This window comes from Aedes albopictus, chromosome 3 (assembly GCF_035046485.1).
Source record: "Aedes albopictus strain Foshan chromosome 3, AalbF5, whole genome shotgun sequence".
Lineage (NCBI taxonomy): Eukaryota > Metazoa > Arthropoda > Insecta > Diptera > Culicidae > Aedes > Aedes albopictus.
The window spans coordinates 154,153,494-154,176,865 of NC_085138.1; the positions used below are offsets into that span (position 1 = coordinate 154,153,494).

Sequence of the window (23,372 nt, forward strand, 5' to 3'; positions counted from 1 at the left end):
AGGTCGCTAAATTTCGCATCTGATAAAACAAAATTTTTGATTTTCTCTACAATATCATTAAATATATGTACTTATTTCATCTGCTATGTGAAACTACATGGCTCTGGATCAGTGTGGTCTGGTTGTTCATCGAATTTGAGCTAATTTTGTTACTGTTATAGTCATTTTGTTTAATGACCGCTGGGCGCGCAGTTTATTGATATCCGCTAATTAGGCCTACATTATCACATGTTAAACATTAAATGTGTTTATTTTTATTTTTCAGTGCTAGAATATAGACATTGACTGATACACTGTCAAGAAAAAATAGTCATATATATCCCATATTTAGCGTGTAATAGTGCCTTGAACTTTTCGCATTTTTTCCTGCCGCTACAGGGTGTGCACTTTCTTTCAGAATTATTAATTATTGAAGAATTTCTCACGAGTTCTGGGCAGAATTCTCTAGAGAAATTTGGATTTTGGAAAATCCCTCGCAAAGAGTTCGCGATTCCTCTTAGGATTCGGAAGAAATCCTTCTCGGCATTCTACAAGAATCCAGTAGAATTCTGTTTTCTGTATTCTGGGGCAGTTACTCCCAGAAATCCCTTTCAGGATTCTGTGAGAGTCCCTCCTAGTAATGAGGGAAAATCCCTGAGAAGATTATGCGAAGATTATGCTGAGATTCTAGTGTAATAATTTGAAGTATTCTTGAGGAATCATTCTCAAAGTTTTGGGACAATCCCTTTCAGAAGTTTAGGGGAGTTTAGGGAGATTCTGGGGAAATGTCTTTCAAGAATCTGCGGTAATTTTTCTGTTAATGTGGGAATGTCTCTCAGATTTCCAGAGAATCCTACTAAAGATGCTGGTTAAGTCCATACTAGAAGATTTCGTAATCCCTACCAGGAAGAATTCTTTTCAGATTTTCGGAAAAAAATCTTCTTAGGATTCTAGATATATTTGTCTTGAAAATCAGGAAGAAACCCTCATATGAACCCTCTCGGGATTCTGGGAAAATCACTCCTGGAATTCTTGGGAACAGCTTTCGGGATTCTGGCAGAATTATTCTCAGCTTTCTAAAGGATTCTACCCATTATTTTAGGGGAATTTTGGGAGAATACTTTAAAGGATTTTAGAGGCATTATTCTGAGGATTCTGGGGGAATCCTATCTCCCAGAATTCTGTGAGAGCATATCTCAGATTTCTTTGGCAATCCCGCCCAGTATTGCCACGGAACCTTTCTCAGGATTCTGGAGTAATCCTTCTAAGGGTTCTAAGCTACCTCTTTTTGAGAATCTCTCGCAGTATTCTAGATGAATTTATCTCAAGAATATTGACGAACCGCTCTTGGAATTCCTCTCAGGGTTCTGGGAGAATTCATCTCAGGATTCTGGGATAATCCATCTTTGGATTCTGGAACATTTTGTGAGAATCCCAAGGGTAAGCTTCTCTTAGGATTCTCAGACAATCTATCACATGATTCTGGGAGAATTCCTCTCGGAACTTTGAGACAATCCGTCTCATAGATATGGAATAATTTCTCTCAAGATTCTAGGCAAATCCTTAATAGTATTCAATAGAATTCCTACCAAGATGCTGGAAGAGTCTTCCTTTTTTTCTAAATAATGTCGCTCAGGATTCTGGTGTAATCATTTTCAGCATTCTGAATAAATCCCTCTCATAATTCTAAAGGAACTCCATTAAGAATTCTAGAGGAGTCTCTTTAAAGATTCTAGGGGAATTTCTCTCAGCAGTCTGCGAGAATTTATGGGGATACTTGTCAGAGTTTTAGGGAATATCAGGATCTCAGGATTTTACTTTCGATTCAAAAATATTAAATTTCTTTATTTTTTCAGAATACGCTGTCTTAACGTTATCACATTTTCGAATCAAAGTCGCGAATTGTTCGATGTGCAACCTCAAATTTTGATATTGAATTTATTTAGACAAATAAAACATATCATGAACTTGAACTGCATGCAGCAAACGAATCATTTTGATGTTCTGTAATATTTTAAAATTGAATCGGTGTGAAAACATTTTAATTTAATGATTTCAATCTATTATTTGTAGATAAAGAAATCAAACTAATCCTGGATCGACATATAAGCATGTTTCAAAGGTTTATTAGATACCCAGCGACCGGCCAAAACCAGTGCTGCTACCCGTAACCGTAAATAAATGTCTCATTCTTCAAATTTCTACAAAGATGTTTGTCACCTTTATCGCGCAAACAGTCACTCAGTTCAGTTGTTCATCTGACCCCACAATCTCCATTTTTTCCCGCCACAGTCGGTCGGCTATAATCTCATTTCCGAGAGGACCGCTTTTCCACTGGCGTATCTAGCTAGATGTACGTTCCTACACCTACCAGAAGCACTCAACGACGACGACCGCGTCCGACTAGCTTACAATCTGTTATAAAAGATTGCAGCAGCTGGCTCTCTCCAGTCAGTCGTTCGGTTACGTTGGTCCTGTAAAAACAGCAGTGAATCGTTGGCACCCGCTCTACCTACCAACATAGCCGGTGTAGTGTAGAAGTGTGCTGGAGCAACCCCGGGACGGAGCGCGTTGCCCGCTTCGTGGAACACCTGCCTGCACCCACTGACCTCGAGCGTCGCCCAACCCTGGCGGTGCGAAGGTGGTGAGAAGCTTTCCACGGAGAGGCGATCCCACGCTGGCTGGTTGGCTGGCTGGCTGTGTCGAGGCTTCGGTGGCAGCAACAGTTCTGAAAAGCTCCATTAGCTTTCCCGCCGTCGTTTGGTCTGGTCGTAATCAACGGTCGCGTCGTCGCAGCCGCCCGCCGGTTCAATTGAAGCTGTGATGTTCTATTCAGTGGATGTGCTTGGAGCAGCAGAAGCAGCATCAAGCAAAAATTAAGTGTACAAAGAGCTCTCGGGCCCTTGGAGGAGACAACAAGTTGCTGGAAATCGGTTTGCTTTTCCACTTCTGCCCCGCGGCCAAAGGAAAAAGGTGCTCTTTTGGGATTGAGTTGGAAAATTGTTTTACATACGTTAGTACGTGGTGTAGATTTGTCTTGCGGTGGATGGCTGGCTGGTGTTTGTCATATGTGGGAGGGCGCGAGTAAATTTGCATTTTTGACCGGAGGCCAAAAAAGAAGAGAAGTCAAACGTGCACTGGATGTGAACATGTGGGTTGTGGAATATAAGTAGAGATGTAAAAGATCTTGAAGTGTAAGTTTCCGACGATGGGTATGTGACGAGAATTTTAATAAGTCAGCGATTTCTTCTGGCAAAACGTATCTGCGACAATTGGAAGACTGGTGCTTACATGTGATAGTGCGTTGAAAAGGCTTCATTAAAAGTGAAGACAATTTCCCGTGAATAAAGTTGATCGATTTAAAAAGAAGATATAAAATGTATAAGAAATATTGATAATTGAGTGGGAAACAGGTCAAACACATTGGAAAATAGTGAATGATGTACATTCGGTAAGTTTATATTTTTATCATGAGAAATTTTATGTTAGATACTGTTCGAATTATTTTTTTAAAATGCGTTTAATTGTAAGCTTAACGCCACCGGTCTGTTCCAGGTTCTTTAGCAAATATGTAGAACTCCGTCTAGATCTCAAGAAATCCGTGGTATTCAAGATATTTCGGAAACACAAACAGCTTTCGATAGAATGCTATCTTTTTTTTCTGTAGTTAAAGTGCATTAGTTAAACAATTTCTTAATGAATAGGAGGCAATCAGTGAAGTACTAGATTGAAAGTAGTGAGCTGGATTTTTGTATGGTGAGATGATCGATTATCCATTTCTGCAATGAAATGGTGCAAACAGCGTGGGTTATATGATTTCTTGCCCAATTTTATGTTGATTGAGCAAAAGTTTGGATAACTGTGTTGTTGTATTATTTATTTCTTGCAACATCAACAACACAGTTACCCAAGTTTTTGCTCAAACAGCATCAAATTAGATAAGAAATCATATAACCCACGCTGTTTGCACCATTTCATTGCAGAAATGGAGAATCGATCATCTCACCATACAAAAATCCAGCTCACTACTTTCAATCTAGTACTTCACTGATTGCCTCCTATTCGACATTTAATTGAGAGGTTGCCTCGCTACCGTCTGTCAAGAGCTCTGGAGATGTGAGACATCACAAAATTAAGGAATACTGTGAGGACTCGATTTTGTCAGCATTTGGGCAGACATAACCGGGACATGTTATTTTCTAAATCAATTCTTCTGACCTCGTGAAACATAGTAGCATACATTAGAACTAGAAGATCGTTTAGTTCTTCTTCTTGTCATGATATCCCTATTGGAACACAACCTTCTCATAGTTTAAAGAAATTGTGGTCTAACATGAATTCCAAGTGAATTTCCAGTAAGAATTTTCAGAAGATTCTCAGCAGGACTTCCGGGAAAACCACAAGAAAATTTCCTCAAGCAATACCAATAGGTATTCCTGTACAGGGCCGGATTTACAAATGTGGAGGCTTGGGGCCACAGTACTGTGGAATACTCTCGACAATTTTCACGCCAATTCATTCAGCTGTTGGCAGCACCCTCTCAGAATCCAATAAAACTTTGTGGGTATGAAGACTTTATATTTTTAAGTAAAGGGCAATACAAAACTAGTCGATTTGAATTTCCCCAGACTGAGAAAGTTAGTTAAAATATTCAACAAATTTCCAGTCGAAACTCTCGTCACGATTTTTAAGTAACTTTAAGTAACCTTATGAAATGTCCAAACAAACATTTTTAATTGAATCAGTTTCTGCTCACGAATGGTATTTCGTAATCTGCTGTTATTTAACTTTTAATTGACATGATGCTCAAGAAAATGAAATTTCATAAATATTGAAATAAATCGATAAACTGTGTTTCGTAACGCAATGAATGCGGTCTCAAACATTCATGCTTGGTAAGAATACTAGATACAATGCTGGGTTAGATATCACTATATAACTTCAATATCCTTGAGTTTGATTTAATAAACGAAACCTTTATAAAAGTGCTCTTTTTCAGTGAAATATACAATTTGCTCCATTTACTTCAAAAAACTATAAATTCCTTAGGAAATTGCCTACCTTTAGGCGTTCTTAGGGCCGCCACCAAACCGAACGTTGCACAACTGAGTCGTGACGCGACCCAACTCGCGACGTTTTCTGAATCATTTCGGAAGTAGTGTGCATCAATCTCATTGTCATTAGCAACACAGCGCACTAGTCGCGAAAAAAGTGGTGAAACGTTTGGACGAAGAAAATGGCAATTTTGATTGGATGTCTGTCTCGATGGCAACCGGATAGATATTTTGTTTAGCCTCTGATCACTTCTTCAGATCATCTTCTGAGCTAACCTTAGATCCTCATCCTGATGCTCGCAACTAAAATCACCAAATACATTTTCTTCCACAGCATTTTAAAGACACGTACACGCATTGCAAGGTTATCTCAGGGTAGACACATAAAGCCGTCACATAATGCACACCAGCGATGCTAATTCAGTAACAAATTTTGAAAACGACGTATAATCAATGCTACACCATTGATTATACGTCGTTTTCAAAATTTGTTACTGAATTATCCGTACTTACCAACTTATTGGTAGAAACTCAATTAATGCATATAAACAAGTTTTGCATACGCGTACTCAGCCATTCCCTACTTGAACTAGTACATACAGATAAACAGCTGGACATAATATATGCTGTCTACTTTAGCACAAAACCGAATAACAATTTCAGAAACTTCTTCCCTTTTTTCCCTTTTACTCTTTTGACTATTTCCAGTGTGAGCAGATATATAAATCATCTTTTCTAAATCACCATACTTCTCAGATCCATCCGTTACTATCAATGGATAACATTCAGCATACCCTCTTGTATGATAACGTATACTCCATTGGATAATAAGCCAGCAGAATCCTTTCAGTGTACTTGCTCAGTCGATAATAGCATTACTATGTAAGACCACTCATAATTAACTGGAAAATTTTGAGAAAAATGAGACTTTGTACGCCCACCTCTTGACAGATATACACAATTCCGAACTTGTAACTGTGCGGTTAGCGTCACCAAGCTTTGATCGCACCATGCTATGGGGTGAGGGTTCGATTTCCGCTCTGGGCGTTGAAACTTTTTGCATTAAGGTTCAACTCACAATTTATAAGTATTGGTGAAAGCGCCTACTGACTTTACAGAGAGTAAACAAACACTCCTGCACGCGGATGTGCAGATGAGGCAGGTTCGTTAGTGCATTTCATTTGTCTCTTTCCCATCTTCAACTTGTTTATCACGCTGTGCATATGACGCAAAAAATATGCACGCATAGGCAATGGGAGAATAAAAGAAACAGCAAATCCAGAAAAGCCACACCACTACATGGAAGTAAATACCGCGCCGGTTGGAAAGTCAAAAACGATTTTGCGCAGTTTTCGCGATTGTGTGGCTATTGCCGCGGACTTTTTCGTGATGTTGTGATTATTATTCCATTTGTAAAGCCGGTGAAACATTTTACAGTTCGATTATGGAAGCAATTACGTTTCGAGAGGCAATTAAAAAGTGAGACTGTTCCCGGTAAGATAGTGCTAGTGAAATGGTGCGAGCTGGTGTGCGTTGGGGGGGAATTTGGAAAAGATAGCGCACAATTTATAAAATTGCAGTTTTGCAGTGAAATATTGTGAAAATGTTGTGTTTCTTGGTCTCAATGAAAAGGTAAGTGTCCTGAGCAAGCGTTGAAGCAAATTTTAAAATAACTCGATATCAGATAGTGGTGAAAATTCGAGTATTTCTTCATCTTCAATTGAAAACTCACACATGTGAGAAAATTTAGCAAGCATGTGTTAGAAAATCCAAACTCATTTCCCCTTAATAGTTTCTTCTCCGTATGCACTGTTGTATGCTCCATGTGTCCATTGTCTAGTGTCTAGTGTCTACTGGTTTCGATTCAGTATGTACAGCCCCTGGTTGAAGACTGTGTCCGTGTCTTTTAAGACTCATTAAGCTTCACTCAGGATATCTTAATTTATTCCATTCATCCATAATATGAATCTACATTAATTCCAACACAAGGAAACATCACTGGTTATACCAAATTCACTTTTATCTCTACTCCAGCAGCCAGTTTATGGTACGATGGTACTTCAAGAACCTGAACAACGCACCCTGATTACGCTCAATGGTATCCAATCCAGGCCAAAAGTTTAACCATACCGAACTTCATCAATTCGGACTCCTCTCATCCTTGCTTTCTTCAAAATATCCAGCATTGATGTCATATACTGATCCAAAGACTAAGAAATACCGACGATAATCGTGTTATTTCAAACTTCCAGTTTGAGTACACAATAATATGCACCAGCGCGTATACCCATATATAATTTATCCTTTGTATAAATCGAATTGAGCATGCAACACCAATCTGACAGTATTTGCTGTAAAGATAAGTTTTTCTGACTCTACGCCAAGATCACATCTCGTATTTTCTGATTCTACCACTTAACGCAGCTTACTGTTCAATTTATCTATTCTCAACCGCTTAACACTCAAGCCTTCCTATACATATCCAAAACTCATAAGAAGTTCGTTTCTAGACCAGAAACCTTTACAAAATATAAAATAAACCAATCATAAAACAAATAATCTCCAGTATTCTCTTGCCCTGAGATAACTCTCGAAGATACTATTTTAATTATCAGCATAGGTCTGCTTCAAGACTCCTTCAACCCACGAAAAATTATCTAACTAACAAGCAGTCTGTTCACTCAAACTTCCAAAATTACACCGTTCAGTACAGTGCGTCCACAGTAATACAAACACCGACAAGAAAAAAATCTCCATCTTCGACGACTCCTCAGTCTCCTCACCATCGCCACAACCTATGATTTGGTAAAATTTCCATCGACTTCTGATTCTGGCCCTGTTGCGATGTTCTGCTGAGTTCCATGTTAACACTTGTTTTCAGATTTCGTTTGAGCTCCTGCGTAGACCGACAGACCTCCGCTTTCTCTCCCTTTTTTTTAGCTACTGTTGACTGTTTCTAAATTACAATGAAAATAAAACGCTAGACATCTTCCATCAAACTAGACGGCTGCCGACTGATACCTCAATCAGCAACCGTCACACTCTTTATTCATTATATACAATTTGACTATCTTCTTTAATAACATCATACCTACGCCAACAAATCTACCTCGCTCCAACACTCCAAACTCGTACCTGAAGGTTCGACGCTACCCGAGCGTTCAACGCTACCTAACTTCCAACACTCCTCCTTAGCGTCGCAACCTTCGAAACACGATCACCTCCTCCTGGCTCGAAGCTCCTCCTCACTCCAACGCTTGGCAAGTGGCCCAACTCCGACGCTTGCACCAGCTCTACACCAGTTCCGAGCTCCGACCAGGTCCATCTTCGAGCTCCACCTTTATGTTGTCCTCCGGATCACTCCTCCTGTCGCCAACCTCTTCGTCCAGATGCGACCACCGAGCTGCATCCGATCCAACAAACCTCGAGCTCTGTCCGGTGACCAGCCAGCAGTCATCCAGTTGACCCGTATCGCCAACATTCCCATGGATCCTGTCCTCCGTTGCAGCCAATCCATCCGCCCAAGGATCCCGTGCTGCGACTCCGCGACTTATGCGGCCGATCCTTCTCCCGGTCGATACGTGCTGTGGAACACGCTCCTGGGCCCATAACCTGTTGGAGGCTAGTCCACCATGGCCACGCAGGCCATAGCGAGGCTAGCTCCGTCGATGACTGTTTCTAAATTACAATGAAAATAAAACGCTAGACATCTTCTATCAAACTAGACGGCTGCCGACTGATACCTCAATCAGCAACCGTCACACTCTTTATTCATTCCAGGTATATACAATTTGACTATCTTCTTTAATAACATCATACCTACGCCAACAAATCTACCTCGCTCCAACACTCCAAACTCGTACCTGAAGGTTCGACGCTACCTAACTTGCAACAATTTTCCTGGCGCCCTCAAGCCATGGATTGAAAACATCACCTTTTTCCCGAAGGAAGCCTACTCATGCTTTGTATCTTCATCAACCGGCAACCCGCCACAGATTCAATCCTTATTTTGACCGGCAATCCGCTACGGTCTCATCTCTTCTATGATCGGCAACCCGCCACGATCATCCTTCGACCGGAACTTGCAACGAGTCCGCGTCTTTTTGCCTTTCTCGTACACCAAGGTGTACCGAAAGGCTATATGTTCACTCCAAAAACGAAAATTTGATAGAGCCTCCGGAGGGGTCAAGTCTTATATACCAATCGACTCAGCTCGACGAATTGAGGTGATGTCTGTGTGTGTGTATGTGTGTGTGTGTATGTGTGTGTGTGTGTATGTGTGTGTACAAAAAAACTCACATCACTTTTTGGCAGTAAACCTCAATCGATTTTATTGACCGACGGTTCATTCGACGCGGAATCTGGTCCCATTGTTTCCTATTGAAAATGGTTCAGATCGGTCCAGCCGTTCCGGAGTTATGGCCATTTAGGTGTTCCGGACCGGTACCCCAGGAGGGGGCCAGATATGAAAACGCTACAAACCCATCCATGCGGCACATCAAACTACGGCATTTTCGAAAACTTGATGAATGGTAAGCAGAAAAATAGTCTCAGACCATATCTGAACCGGTAGTGTTCCGGAACCGGTTCCGGGTGTCCCGCCGGAAGTGACCAAACATAAAAGTGAACTAAACCCATGCATGCGACATATCAAACCGCGGCTTTTTCGATAACGTGGTGAACAGTAAGCAGGAAAACATTCTCAGACCATATCGGAACCGGTAGTGTCCCAGAACCGATTGCAAATGTCCCGCCGGAAGTGGCCAAGTATTAAAGTTAACCAAACCTATGCATGCGACATATCAAATAGTGGCTTTTTTGACATCCTGATGAACAGTAAGCAGGATAATATTCTCAGACCATATCTGAACCGGTTGTGTCCCGGAACCGGTTCCGGGTGTCCCGTCGGAAGTGGCCAAATATAAAATTGAAATAAAACCATGCATGTGACATATCAAACCACAACTTTTTCGATAACCTGATGAACAGTAAGCAGGAAAGCATTCTCAGACCATATCGGAACCGGTTCCAGATGTTCCGCCGGAGGTGGCAAAGTATAAAAGTTAATTAAACCCATGCAAGGGACATATCAAATCGTGGCTTTTTTGATATCCTGATGAACAGTAAGCAGGAAAATATTTTCAGAACATATCTGAATCGGTTGTGATCCAGAACCGGTTTCGGGTGTCCCGCCGGAAATGGCCAAATATAAAAGGGAACCAAACCCATGCAAGCGACACATCAAATCGCGGATTTTAAGGCATCTTGATTTGACAAAAAAAAAGTTTCCGGCCATATTGGTGACAACCGGTAGTGTTCCGCAACCGATTACGGTTGCCCCATCGGAAGTGGTCAAATGTAAAGGAGAACCAAACCCATAAATTCGACACATTTAATGACGTTTTAGGTAAGCTGATGAACGGTTAACAAAAAAAATCATAGACCATACTTTGGAGAACCAATAGTGTGCCGAAACCGATTCCAGGTGCCCCGACGGAAGTGGTCAAATGTAGAAAAAAAAACCAAACGCATACACGCAGCACACTAAATAACGGCTTCTTCGATAACGCCAGGGTGGCCACTCAGAGCGGAAAATAAAATTCCCGAGTTTTTCCCGGTTTTCCAAATAGGTTTTTGAAATTTTTCCCGATTCTAAAATAGAATGATTTACAGTGAAAATTAAACGTAACTTAGAAAAAATTAAGGGAATTAATATTGAATATTTTCAAATCCTTGGATTTAACATAGTATACATATGAACTTGAAAATAAGTTATGTGTTGTTTGTCCCGTATCCAACGATGGGCATTGAAATTACGACATCTTCATTAAACATTCCTTAAGTTCATAAATGATCAACTAGTACAAATTATGCAGTTGTTTAAGCAAATAAAAATAAAAAAGATAATCCTGAGGGGGTCGAAATTCTCAGTATGATTATAGGATTTACGAACTTCTTATTAGTGGATTTATTAGAAATATTCTAAAACTCTTCTGAAAAAATTCTTGGTAAGTTTGTTTGGGAAACTAATATGCAATAATCAAATGCCCAGAAAAAAAAAAATATTCTGGATGAAATTTTGGTGGAATATCTGGAAAGATTACTCGTGAAAGAATTTTGGAAACAATTTCTTGGGAAATCTTCAGTGTAGTATTTTTGATGGTCATTTTCAAGATATTTTCATAGAAAACCAGTGGCGAACTTTATGATACCGTAAATGGCTACTGCAGAAAGTCAGGCAGGTTACTTAGGCTGGAATCGTAAATTCTAGGAGAAATTTGAGAGATCAAAAAAATCTTACATTTTGTCCGATACTCGTCTAGCATTCAGTTATTTTATCAGCGATTGCAATATGAAGCTCTCAGAGATTTAATTTCTGATCACATTTTCAGATATGTCAGGAATATCTCCAGGAATTCCTGAAAGATAAGTTTTTGAGAAAGTATTTCCCCCAAAATGTAGAGGCAGATTCATTATTTGGGAATTATTTATTTCCGTAAATCATACAACTATATTGCTCCAGATGCTTTTGAATACTCACTGGAACTCCTGCGAGAATTTCAATTGGTAGTTTAACTAGAAACTACGAATACTCAAAATTCTCGAGAATTTTGAACTAGAGTTTTCAGGAACTTCTGCTAAAGCTTCGCCAAAAAGGGATTTTCCCAATACCTTACTCCAGTTTTCTCCGAACATTGTTATTCACAAGATCAATAAATGAGTACATCCAAGAACTTATGAAAAACAACAGAAATCTTTCAAACAAAATAGCAGCAAACGACGTCAACCCTCAATGGTGACTCGTCGTCCTGAACAAATGCGAAACTAAACAGGGGTATACCACAATAGATCAAAGTAATGGTCGCAGTGGTTCAAATCCCAACAAAAAAAAAAAAAAAAAAAAAAACAAAATATTAGAAATACTTTTATGAGCTACAATAGGCGTGCTTTGACAAATTCCATCAGATACTAAAAATCCCTTCAAATATTATTTTAATTGTTTTTCACGAACTATTTTTAAATGGTAAAAATGTTTTCACCAGAATTAATCATCCACAGTTTCATAATTTTTAATTTTAATTTATTCTTGGGGCAATTCATTCATTGATTCAAAACTTTAACAGCATCCTATCCAAATTTCTCAGACTATTCGCTCAAAGGACAAAGGCTATATCAAATATTCTCCTAGAGATTGTACAGGGATATTTTTTTATAAAGAAGTTATAATTTTTGTTATGTTTTATAAAACTTTTATTGGACGCTTGATGTTTTCAGAAACATGTACATCCTGAAATGCATAATATGAATCTATAAATATTTAAATGTGTCTCAACCAGTCTTTCCACCAGAATGTTCTTTAGAATATCTTTAAAATTGTTCAAATTGTGATGTTAGGTAACATCACTATGATTAACTTCAATTGTCATGACTCGGCGACAAGATATTAATTTCCAAGAATCGTTTTTACGCCAGTTCACCCACTATGTTATTAAGTTCAACAGTTGTTGACTGCATTTCCCACAGATTCTCGTACTTATGCTTCTAAAGACTGTACAAATTTTTGAATTTTGGAAATTCCCGGTGACTAGCAACAATTCCCGAGGTTTTCCCGACTTTTTCCCGGTGGTTTCGAATTCCCGAGCTTTTCCCGGTTTTCCCGAAATTCCCGACTGGGTGGCCACCCTGTAACGCGAAGAACGGTCAGCAAGAAAATAGTCTCAGGTCAGTAGTGTTCCGGAACCAGATTCGAGTGCCTCGACGGAACTGGCGAAATGCACGAATGAACCAAACCCATACATGCATTACATCAATTTGCGACTTTTTAGGAGAACTGATTAATAATTTGCATGAAACTAGTCTAAGACCACATCAGGGACAATCGGTAAGTGGTAAAATGTGAACCGAAAGTTGTAAATGTGAAATTGAATCAAATCCATTCGACAATGATTGCTGTCAAATTACCTGTGTAAACTTTCAATTCGATAAACTAACTCTATTTTAGTTTTGTTTAGATTGTATGATTTGTTTTTGAACACAAATCTTACAGATATTGTGGTGGTACGAATTGATAGCTTGTACATTTTACGATTGGCTTCCGAGGTTCACTGCGGTTGATCACCAAACGGATCAGGTGTCGGAATGCACCAAATTAGAACTTTCGGAAGTAGCAGCTGCACGAGGAGCCGCTGCGGGTGTAAGTAACATCACAATATCGTATCTTTCGTATTTACAGTGTATACACTGTGACATTTGATCATTTTTTTTAATTCAACAAATTTCGAATGCGCGGGGTACAAGTTAAAAAAGTGTCTTCTTTTTCTTTATGGCTCGACGTACGCATTGGAACTTGGCCTGCCTCTCTTCTACTTAGTGTTTTAAAGAGCACTTCCACAGTAAATAATTGAAGGGTTTTTTTGCCCGCCATTGCATGAATTTGTATATTGTGAGGCAAGTTCAATGATACACTATGCTAAGGAAGTCGAGAAAATGTTCCCGACTGGAACGGGAATCAAACCCGCCGTTTCCGGATTGGCGATTCATAGCCTTAACCACTAGGCCAACTGGTGACCCTTTTTTGATAACACGATGATCGATTCGTAAGAACATAGCCTCAGACCATATTTTAGACAACCGGTAGTGTCCCGAAACTAGTTCGGGGTGTCCCACTGGAAGTGGTCAAATGTAAAAGTGATTTGTATCCATGCATAAGATAAATCAAATCGTGGTTTTTTTAGGTAACCTGATGTACGTAAGCAATGATATTACCTCAGACTATATTTGGAAGACCCGGTGGTGCTCCGGAACCTGTTCCGGAAAGTAACCAAATGTGTAACCAAATGTACCATGCGACACATCACATCACGGCTTTTTTAATAACCTGAGGAACGGTTAACTAAAAATAGGCTCATACCACATTAGAGACTACTGGTTGGGGTGCACAACCAGCGTTTGATGCTTCGCCGGAACTACGAAAGTAAATAAAATCAATGCAAGCGATAAATATGTGTTAGAGAACAAAATCTTGACATATTAAACCCACATACAAACAGACGTCTCACTATACTCACTACGTTCTTGTTTTTAACGGTCAATAAAATATAACCTAGAATGTGCAGAAAAAACCGCAAAGTGATCTGTGAATGTGTAAAAAGTTATATCTTAGCTTGTTAGTATCGTCTTGATATTGATCAGCTCCCAATGTTAGTGAAGGTACTCAAGCAGTCAACTGATAAATCTGATATTATGCAGTTCTGCTTTTACGCTGAACACAACGTCGGAGTATGTGTCGGAGTAAGTTTTAAGTCAATGCAATGATGACTTTTGCCGTTTTCGTTTTTGATTCAGTTCCAACCTAGGTTGGAACTGGATGAGATCACAGTTCAAACCCCAACCCGACTTCGGTTTCGCTTGTACTAAAGTTTGTTTGACGTTTGTTTGTTTACACATTTTCCGCCAATCCAGTTCCAACCCAGGTTCAAAAACGAATTCGACATTTGATAAAATGCTTGCTTTTCTTAAAAAATATCAGGATTCAGGAACACTTTGACTTACGTCGACGGAAAGATCGTGAGATCATATACGACGAGAAAGGCACTATCACCTCTAGGTGGATTAATTTGGGTTTTTTCTTTTTAAGATCAAGTCTTGTTATTATTCTACTATTGAAAATGTACAAACATGTGTTGAACTATAACAACACTCTTAAAAAATTAGGAATTCACACGTGACGTAAACCATCAACGTACGTAAACATTTCATGACTGAATGGCAAATTTGACTCAGTTTTACATCCTTCATGTAAGTTCGAGTTGGTTGCACAAGATGTTAACAAACCTATCTGACCAGATAGGTAGAAGCAGTTTTACATTTATTGTTTGTCACACAACTCGGTGTTACAGCCGAGAGGTATAGTACGCGCCTCTCAATCAGCGGACCAGAGTTCGAATCCAGTTCATTATTATACTAAGGTATATGTTTTATCTCTCGCTTCGGCTCTAGCGATTGCTGGCTCGATTTTATTTGTGATAGAAGACGTAAATTTGTGTCAAACGGGCCGCTCCTTTTATGTGCATCCAAGTGAACTTAAATTTACATGATTTTTTCTAAGAGTGAATAACAAGTTTCCAAATTCACTTCAAGAATCATTGTTATTGAGTTGTTATTGAACCTAACAAAACATGTAGTTTAATTGGTTTTCAATGAGTTTTTTTTGTTATGATTTTAATTACTTTGCCGCTTATGACAGACAAGTTTATAACATAATAAGATATGTTAATAACATAAAAATTACTGATTCCATCATACAGTTATTATACCAAAATAACATATTTTAGTATGCTATTGATATTCTCTTCTGCTCGGGTAAAACAGTAATTTGGATCCATGAAAAATTGTCGAATGTTCCCTTTTTTCCTAAAATTTAGCAATAAAAAACTCCAGAATTTCGTTAATTGCTCCTTGAAATGGTGGAAAGGATCCCTATAATGATCTAGAAAAAATTGGAAACTTCGAGAGGGAATCTATGGTAGCTTGAAACTCGATGGAATGGTATATTCAACCCAGAAATTTCAAATTTTGATTTACCTAGTTTTAGCATTAAGAGGACAAATAACTGGACTAAATTCCAGGAGGAACTATTAGAGAAATCCCTTCAGATATTCCAGTATACATTCCTATAGAAGAGTTCAAACCCACCGCGAAAAAAGGAAAGCATGTGGAAAATGTGATTGTCAAGCGCAAGCGAGTATGGAACAGAATGATATGTGAAGGTTTTGAGAAACCATCACAGCGCCTTCTCTCGTTATGTGCCACGACGACAAGACAATGTTGGCTGCCAGGTGGAGAGAGTACTTTGAAGAATTGTTGACCGGTGGAAATGGAAGAAAGACAGACATAATTCAAATCGAAGACGACGGACTGGCTGTGTAACCCCGCCATTCTAGACGGAGTCAAGACAGCCAAGCACGGTGGTTTGCAACTGTATCAACTCTTAAGGACAGACTTGTCAGGATCCCAAAATGGCCGACTGTGGCATCTACTTACGATTTCGAGCGCGCCTGATCTTTGTATTTTAGGCTTATTACAAGTGAGCAAGACGAGAATAATGAAATGCACTGTTGTTCGAAGCTTGCTTCTTGAGATTTGTGCGTTTGAAGTTCTGATGCACTGTTGAAGCGGGATTTCAAGACGTTTGTCCTTAAACCGCATTTTATTAAAAATATGGGAAGAGAAAGAACTACCGGCAAGTTGATTGGATGATCTGATTTATCCTCTATACAAGGGCATCAACAGGAGTACGCAAATTACAGAGGAATAACACTTCTCAATTCAGCGTTTACAATTTTATCCGGAATTCGGTAGAAAAGGCTGAGAACGATTGAGCATTCCTTCGGCGACAAATATCAGGAAAAACCATGAAAAAATAGGAAAAAAAAATCTATGATTTTATCGCCGTTCAGCGCAAATTACGAACGAAATCATTTCCGCTAGGAAGAAATATGATAAATCGAATGGAACTTGTGTAGATCACCGGACGAAACTGTATGTCGACCTATCATCGGATTTTATGTATTTCATAATAATGAACGCGTTTTGTCAGTATTTTCTGTAAAATTAAAGGAAATTACACATTTTCTCTGACATACGAATCCATTTGGATTTCGGCTCAGTATGGAATGCAGACTCAGAATATGCAATTATCTCAACACCTTTTAAGAAGCCAATTATATCGTACTTGAGCAGAGTACTAGATGTATTTCCCAGTGTTCTATCTTACCCCGTCTTCCCCAATATTCTATATTTTATGTTTCAGTTCGACTCAAACGCATCAGGGTTGTCACATATCGTCGGTTTCCTGCAATAGGGGCACAACTCAAAATTTGTCATTTTTGAGATTTTGATGGCAAATAATGAAAAATTATGCAAACTTTCATCTCACAAAGACCCGTTCCGAAATTCGATGAGAAACGCAAGATTTTTGCATTTTCTCCAATTTTCCGTAATAAAGGCACAACTCAAAATCAGTCAACTTTTTCAATAGTCGATGAAAAATAATAATCTAAAATTCATGCAACAGATAGTCCTTCAGTCCCTTTCCATGATACAAAAATCAAAATTCGTTTACTTTTGTCGAATAATGAGAGAAATAAGTGAACTTGTAGGAAATGCTTCAAGATTGCCAATTTTCAAACGCTCATTCTGAAAATTCACATTTTTTGAGTTGTGCCCCTATTGCAGGAAACCGACGATATGTTCATCAAAGGTTAAGTACACTACATAAACAATCGTATCATTCATCTCATCGCCTGCACTAGGTTTCTACGCATTTTCTCGATGCTCCGAATTTGTGACCGTGTTTGTCCATTGCGGATTCTTAGAAATATTTCTCCTGTGGGAAAGCCAATGCTTTGATTTTATGTGTTTATTTTTCTATTCGCTTGTGTGTAAACTCTTCTAGCGGAAACGACTGATGATACCGTCGTCAAACTGATGGCAATCTGTTTTCATATTTGTGTAACTTGAAATAATAAAAAAAACGTTTCTCTCAATAGGATTTATAGGTGGGTAATTCTCGCTGAGACCGGCCCTTTATTTACACCTTGTCTTCAAAACTGTTTGGTTGGTGGTTGGTGGCGATTTTCTGAAAGTCCTCGCTAAAAAAGTAAGGAAAATGCATTTGGTTACTCAAATTGGTGGACCCCCCGTTAGTTAGAGCCACAACCATTTTCGCAGACCCCTCGATTTAAGTCAAATGGTGGCTTATTTAAACCGTTATAACTCGAAAGTTTCTCCAAAAAACACCTCAAAACGAATTGTTGTTGACAAGAGGAAAGATAGAGCTACTTTTTACAATAATAAAAAAGTTGGGTCGGCCATATTGATTTTGGCCGCTATCTTGGATTTTTATACCAAAACGTTTTTTTTTTTCACCATGATGGCAACCACCGATTTTCAAAATTTTTGCATCAATTGAAAGCTGAGACATTTATACATAACATATCAAAAAATTAGAGATGTCTTTTTCTTCTTTCAAAAGTTATCTGCCGTTTTGTAAATGCGCGCCGGCAACGACATGCAACAGCATCCGAGTTTACGCCTGCATGTATACACAAAGGCACATGCCGAAAAAATGGGGCAAATCGGAAGTTCGTTTCCGTTTTCGGCCCAACTTTTTATTATTGTAAAAAGTAGCTTTATCTTTCCTCTTGTCAACAACAATTCGTTTTGAGGTGTTTTTTGGAGAAACTTTCGAGTTATAACGGCAGCCAATTAATCGTCCCAAAATAAATTAAAAATTTTCCATAAATAATTCGAAAATTGCCAATAAATAAATAGGGGTGGAAGCAATAATAAACTATTAAAGTTCCATAAACAATTCAAAAAGCGCATAAATAAATCAAAACTTCCCATAAATAATTGATTTTCGAGCAATAAAAAATGTCAGAAATTACACAAATAAATCAACAATTGCAATAAAAAACTATATTTTTTCCAACAAAAAATTTCGAACATACTACATCTTAGAACTATGATAGAAAAACTGAAACTATTGTGCAAATTAACAGACAATCGCTTGCTGTCCGAACTCGCTAACGCTCGTCGGACTTTAAAAAAGGATAACATCTCTGTTCGCATTATACCGGGCAAATTCTTGGATCTGTGGATTGCCTAGAACCGAATCGACGCAGTTACGACGTTTATTTATTTATTTATGGAAAATTTAAACTTTTTTGTTGGAAAAAATATAGTTTTTTTTATTGCAATTGTTGATTTATTTGTGGAAATTCTGACATTTTTTATTGCTCGAAAATCAATTATTTATGGGAAGTTTTGAATTATTTATGCACTTTTTGATTTGTTTATGGAAATTTTATAGTTTATTATTGCTCCCACCCCTACTTTTTTATTGGCAACTTCTGATTTTGTTATGGAAAATGATCACTTTTTTATGAGTCGTTTATCGGAGGAGCCTTTAGTTTTAAGTTTATTTTATAATGATTATTGAAAAGATAAAAGAGGTTTTATGCCTTTTTGAGAAAGATTTCGTAGATGAGGAAATCACTCAAAGGGGCTTTTCCCTCTTTCAAAATTTTTAGTTAAAAATAAATAACAATAACAATATGAGTCGTTTATATTTTAGCCGAGTTATAACGGTTTAAATAATCCACCATTTGAATAAAATCGAGGGGTCTGCAAAAATTGTTGTGGCTCTAACTAATGGGGGGCCCATCAATTTGAGTAACCAAATGCATTTTCCTTACTTTTTTAGCGAGGACTTTCAGAAAATCGCCACCAACCACCAACCAAACAGTTTTGAAGACAAGGTGTAAATAGTGGGCCGGTCTCAGCGAGAATTACCCAGGTATGTTGCGTCGTAACATGATTGATCAACATAGAGGGCCAAACCCCTTGGGCAGAAGCTGCTATTGTAAGTGTATATGTAGTGCTAGTGTAAGCTGTTGTTGTTGTTGTTGTTTATTTAACTAAAAATTTTGAAAGAGGGAAAAGCCCCTTTGAGTGATTTCCTTGCATTTCGAAATCGTTCTCAAAGAGGCATAAAACCTCTTTTTCAAAAAACAATAATTACAATAACAAAACTTAATACTAAAGGCTCATCCGGAATCGATCCATGCCAGAGCCGACAACATCCAAGGGGCCAATCCAAAACCATGAATCAAATGCTTGGGTAGAACCAGCGTAGCCTAGGCAAGAGGTTTCTGAAAATAAAAATTATAAAAGAGAAAAAAAAACGAGTATCAAATTTGACAAGAGATTTCATTTAAATATTTTAAAAGTATTTTTAGAATGGGAATAAATTTAATGGCTAAAATATCTCGAACAGAGACAGGAATATCATTACTCAGGCAAACCATTCTATCCATCAATTTTTGTCTCGGTAATATATAATTAGGACATTTAAAAACAATATGATCTATGTCTTCATAAGATTTATTACATTCACAGAGATTAGAATCTTTAATTTTCATGCGATACAAATAATCATTACAAATGTAATGATTTGACATTAATCTTGAAATAGAACAAATGAAATTACGTCCAACATCCAAGTTTTTAAACCAAGGATGATCCTTAATTCTCGGACAAATAGAATAACAATATCGTCCCTGTTCACTTTCATTCCAAGATATTTGCCAATTGTTCAATGATTTTTTCTTCAATGTGGAGAAATATTCGTATGAAAAAATAACACGATTATAAACTATTCCACGAAAAACACCCAATTTTGCCAAACAATCAGCTTGTTCGTTGCCAAAAATACTACAATGAGCTGGAACCCAAACTAATTTTATTAAATACCCTTGAGAATGTAATTCATGCAGCAACCCTTTGATTGATAAAATAATATGATTTATTTTTGAATAAAAGGTAATTGTATTTAAAGCCATGAGACAACTTAAGCTATCAGAACATACCATGTATATGCTAGGAGCACAATTTTTAATCAAATTACATGCAAAATATACGGCCAATAATTCAGCTGTGTAAATAGAACAAGGGGATTCTAATTTATAATAATGGGCCAATTTATTATTATATACTCCAAACCCTGCTACATTATCAGTCACAGAACCGTCTGTATAATAAATGTTATCATCTTCAATCCCAACTAATTTTCTTTTGAATGACAAGTTGGCGAAATCGAGAAAAAGCCCGATGTGGCATAAATTTCAACTCTGCAAGTAATGATAAGTCAATATAAGGACGATATGAATGCACATTCATGCTATATTCATAAAAACCAGGGGAAGAATTTTCAATAATATTTTCTGTGGAACAGTCAATAAAAGAACATAAAACTCTGCTAGAGGGATTGATTCCAAGAAGTGATATTAATATATCTAATAATGGATGATTAATTGAAAAACAATGTATCAAAAATTTGCAATTTAATTCATGAAAACGAATTTTGAGTGGAACAACACCTGCTAAAACTTCTACAGATTTAGTGTGAGTAGAATTCATTAATTTTAAACAAATTTTCAAGCATCGAAACTAAATTCTTTCAAGCTTGGAAAAATGTGTTTGAACAGCACTTCCAAAAGCAAAACAACCGTATTCCATAACAGAACGAATAGTTGTTTTATAAAGTGTTATCATATCAATGGGATGAGCTCCCCACCATGTTACAGTAATTATTCGAAGAAAATTAATTCTTTTTGAACAAATTTTTTGAATATATTGAATATGTTTATTCCACTTCAATTTCGAATCAAACCATATGCCAAGATATTTATAATCAAAAACTTGTTCAATTAGGTTATTATCCAAATATAAATCAATGCCTACTGGAGTATGTTTACGAGAAAATATTATAAATTTGGTTTTCTGTGCAGAAAAGGTAAATCCGTTATTATGCGCCCATGTGTTTATACTATCCAAAGAAATTTGCATGAAATGACGAATAATTTCTCTATTTTTGCCACTAATAGAGATAACATTATCATCAGCAAACTGAATCAAATAACATCCATTTGGAATAATGGAAATCATGTCCCTTGTAAATAAATTATACAAAAATGGACTCAAACAGGAACCCTGAGGTAATCCAAAATAACTAAAACGAATCATTTTTGATGATCCGTTATGGAAAAAGTGCATAATTTTGAAAGAAAACAAGTTACACAAGAAATTTGAAATAATAAAAGGAATTTTACAATCATTCATTTTCTCAAACAATAAATCTATCAAAACAGAATCATATGCACCAGAAACATCGAGAAATGTAGAAACAACATCTTGTTTCTTATTGAACGAGAGCTCAATATGTGAAGTTAAAAGGGCGACACAATTGCTAGTGTAAGCTATATTCAATCTGTGCAGTATCTGGCTAAAGACGGTGTGTAGTGACTCGGTCAATTTCAAGTTGATCAATGTTATCCCAAATCAACAAAATCAGAAATTAGATTGAACAGTCATTTTCAATTTTTTTAAAACATGGCGGGAACCAATAAGGTCTAAAAATGATCAATTTTACCCCAGATGAGGGTATGTAAATTCCGTCATCAAAGAGATCGTAGTCCACACGATGAGGACTTCTTTTTTTGTCGAATTGCTATGCATTCTAGAGATGCACTGAACCGACTGCTATTTTCATCTCGCATCACTAGCGTAGAAAGTGAAACTTGGAAAAGCGTTTTGTTCCGTTCTGAAACGAGGAAAATGAAAAATCACGTCACTCAGAAATAAAAGTATACACGGAATTACTATTATTTATGCATTTTGTATCCGCATCTCTCTCACTCTCTTTCTGTTTTCATGCTATCTGGTGCTTCGTCTGGGTTGACGAAACACTTCTCTTCAACCCAGGCTAAACGGCAGATAGCATGAAAACTGAAAGAGAGTGAGAGAGATGCGGATACAAAATGCATAAATAATAGTAATCCCGTGTATACTTTTATTTCTGAGTGTACGACGGCTCCCCATGGCGGTGCGATGCGGTGGCGCTGCTGGAGGAAGAAGCATTATTCCTACTTGTTGTTGGTTGAAGGGTGAGAAAGAAGCAAGCCAGATTCGTCCGGAGAAGATTGGATAATAGAAAGTGACGGTTAGTGTTTTCGTGCGATACGCGTTGAATGAGAAGTTATAATTTGGTTTGGGAGGTACGTACGTGTGTACTACCAGCAGAGTAGCAACGTTTTATGAAGATTTCGTGAGGCGTGTTACAACAAGCCGTAGGACTTTTATCGGAGTGACGTGCCGGTGAACGGTAGGTATAGCGTGAGGTAGGTTGAGGGTGCTTGGGAAACAAAGGATGAAGTGCACAAAATTTGAATCCAGGGAAATCGGGCATATAAGTTGAAATGGTATGTTGAATTCAGTCCATCGCGCTGTGTTAAAATAGTTTCCATGGATAAAGTGAAAATCATGGTGACTGTTCTATTTCGGAAGCTTACCAAGCAGTTGATGCTATGTTCCATGCATTGTTCGTTGACCCGAGAATGTTGTGAATAAACAATAACCCACAAATGGAAAATATTCAGTCCTCCAAATGACGCAAATGGATGCTAAGCTGTGCTACCGTTATTAGAAGTGACAGGGTTGGACAGTGGTGGGAGTAGGAAGTTTAAGTCATTGTAAATAATGGAAATTGCTGAAAACTTTCAACCGTCTTTGTAAAGAATTAGCCTAAGTTAAAATACACAAATAAAAAGAAATTGAAAAAAAATCAACCGTGTGTTTATTGCGAATTACGATACTATTTTCGAAATCTCGTTAGACGCTAATCCGAATGATGTGTGATCCGCGGAGTGAAATTAAGAAATTTACGAATTTGGAAGCTCTGGGGCCATTTGGGCAGGGAGACCTATTTCGGGCACT

The 23,372-nt window shown here is 37.8% G+C and overlaps 1 protein-coding gene across 1 annotated transcript in view; it reads left to right on the forward strand.

Moving 5' to 3' along the window:
- The first annotated feature begins 3,402 nt into the window (after positions 1-3,402).
- LOC109431771 (uncharacterized) overlaps positions 3,403-23,372 on the forward strand; it is a 436,488-nt gene continuing 416,518 nt past the window's right edge. The window contains exon 1 of the mRNA XM_062856052.1: positions 3,403-3,430. The gene's annotated coding sequence lies outside the window, so the exon portion shown is untranslated. The remainder of the gene's footprint in view (positions 3,431-23,372) is intronic.